This window comes from Castor canadensis, chromosome 8 (assembly GCF_047511655.1).
Source record: "Castor canadensis chromosome 8, mCasCan1.hap1v2, whole genome shotgun sequence".
In the NCBI taxonomy this organism is placed as follows: Eukaryota; Metazoa; Chordata; class Mammalia; order Rodentia; family Castoridae; genus Castor; species Castor canadensis.
The window spans coordinates 29,192,305-29,195,139 of record NC_133393.1 but is presented as its reverse complement, the minus strand read 5'-3'; positions in this window follow the sequence as shown (position 1 = coordinate 29,195,139).

Below are 2,835 nucleotides of genomic sequence, written 5' to 3'. Positions count from 1 at the left end.
ACAATGAATACAAAATTGTTGTCTCTTACAAGACAGAGGGAAAAAAATCCATCTAAAATAGCATCAGAAAAATAAAATACTTAGGAATAAAGGTAATCAAACAGGTTATAGGCATGTATTATGAAATCTAAACAACATTGCTAAAAGAAATTAAGTAATACAAAAATATATGGATCAACATCCCATATTGGTAGATTGAAAGACTAAATATTGTTAGCATGTCAAAACTAACCAAAGCAATTTACAGATTTAATACAACCCTATCAAAATACCTATTACAATTTGGGCAGAAATACAAACATACAAGTTAAAGTTCATAAATCTAGAAAGTTGAACTATAAAGAAATAAGAAATGGACCAGCAGGAATGAGGGGATAATTATGGATAATATGGGGAGTAAATACAATCAAAGTACTTTATCTACATATATGAAAATGTCATGATGAAAGCCATCATTTTGTATGATTAATATGCACTAATGAAAACATCATAAAGAATCCAAAGGGACATGGAATACCAAAAAATCTTTAAAAAGGAGAAAGTTGAAGAACACATTTACTTGTTTATTGCAAATCTTACTACAAAGCTACAGTTATCCAACAATGTGATATTGGAATAAAGATAGATATGTAAATTAATGGAATATTATAAAGCCCATAAATAGTCCCTATACATATGGTCAAATGAGTTTTAGCAGGGTACTAAGTCTTCTCAATGGGCAAAGGAAAGGCAGTCATTTCAAAAAATGGTATTGAGAGAATTGGATATCCACATGCAAAAATGAAGTTACACTTTAACCTTCTACAACATACAAAAATAAATTCAAAATGGATTCAAGACATAAATTTAAGAAGTAAAATACAAAACCTTTTAGAGAAAACAAAGGAAATGTTGCATGACATTAAATTTGACAATGATTTCATAGATTTGACAACAAAAACACAATCAAGAAAATAACTAAATAATTATACTTCATTTAAGTTATCTTCTTTATGGAAGCAACTATCATCTATGATTTCTCTGTCCCTATAGAAGGGCTGTAAACATAAGAGATGATTTGGTTTTGACTGTAATCATTCACATATGTGCACACATCCAGTTACACATATAAATAGCCACACATAGGCAGATGTGAATTTGAAGGGAATTTGAAGTATTTAATAAAAGTGACTCCTCTAAATTAGTGTATAAACAATTATTAAATGTTTATGTTCGTCTTATCACATGCAACAAACAGAACTTTTAGAAAACTGTTGCCTTCATTGTGGAATTACTAATACTATTAGTTTCTAAGTCTATATATGTGCTTGCAAACAATATACAATGTGTTGTGGCATCCTCACACATTCACACACACACACACCCTGAGTTTGAAGGGAGCTTCAGTGCCACAATGAGGGAGTCAAAATAGCTGAATAAAAATTAAGTTTATGAGAATCTGTGTCCCTTCAGTAGCCATAGGCAGCACAGGGTTGACACAGAGTCTTCAGTAAAACAGGCTATAACAGCAGAGGAACCCATGCCATGCCATTCAGGAAAGTTAAGACAACTCTGTAGGATCTATTAGAGCAGTTTCTCCGGGCAGGGTTAGGGGCCTTCCTCTCATCCCTCCTCCTGTCACTCTGTAAACACAGCTGCTTTGTGGGTAGAAAAATAGTGTCACCTGAAATTTAGGTCTCATCTTCTTCCACACACTTCAATGCACTCCTTCACATGAGGAAGTAGACAAGCCACTGGGAAGGGAAGGGTGGGTAGAAATAGAGAAATGTTATCTAAGCAAGTCTGCATAGCTGCCTGTGGTGAATGTAAAATCAGCTGCCTTCATCTCATTGGATGTCCTTTATTCATTGTCTAATAGGTCAGTCAGAAAGAAAGAGACTATTTCTGACAATAGTATTAGGAACCCAAAACTGAAGTGCAATTCTGAAGGAGACCCACACACATCTCTCTCAGCTATGCTGGGCAATGACTGCAGAAGTTGAGGCTCCATAGGGAGAACCATTGTTTGGCAGTGAGCTTTTTAAAGAAAGGTACATGTAATGAAGAGCAGAAATCAAAAGTGAACATCTCAGTAATATGTACTAGCTGACTCTTAAGCATATAGCCCCAGATTTTAGCACTTGATTTTTTTTTATTGTTAATGAAGAGTGTACTTGGAAAATATTGAGAAGTGACCACTTTGGATCTCAGGTGTTTCTTCCAAATTGGTCATGGCTTTGGTGGTGAATGGAGAGATGGAATGAACAAAGTTCAAGAAACTTGAACTCTTTAGGGAACTTCATCAACATGATGCCTCCTCCTCATTACTGCACATTCACTATAATTGGGCTCAACAAGTTTTGGGCTCAGCAAATTATGGCATCAGGGAGAGGATAGAGTTGTGCCTTGGGAATGAAGTTGTGCAGAAGGATCCCCTTTCCCTTGGTGAAGCCAAAAGTCTTGACATTAACAACCTGACAACAATGAGAATTGGTCATGAGTACTGGGGCTTGAGGAAGGATAAATAGGACCTAGTTGCTTCTGCTTTATTAGAACAGCCATCCCTAGGTGGGTGCAAAGACTACACAGGTGAGTGCTGCCAACAGTGTGGGTTAAGGCTGTGTTTGGCTTTGGAAGGGAAGCTGCTGAAGGTGGGCTAATCGGGCAGGTGGTGAGAGAAAAGGTTCTGGGATCTCCTGTCATTAGTGGAAGAAGAAGGTGTCAGGACCCCGGTAGAAGAGTCATCACTTCTACTACCTATAACCTCTGCTTCTCAGTCCTCTGGGAGCTGTTGTGTAGCAGTGTGTTTGATGCACTGTGCCTAAACCTGCTCTTTTTTTTAAGTAAAAGAACAGC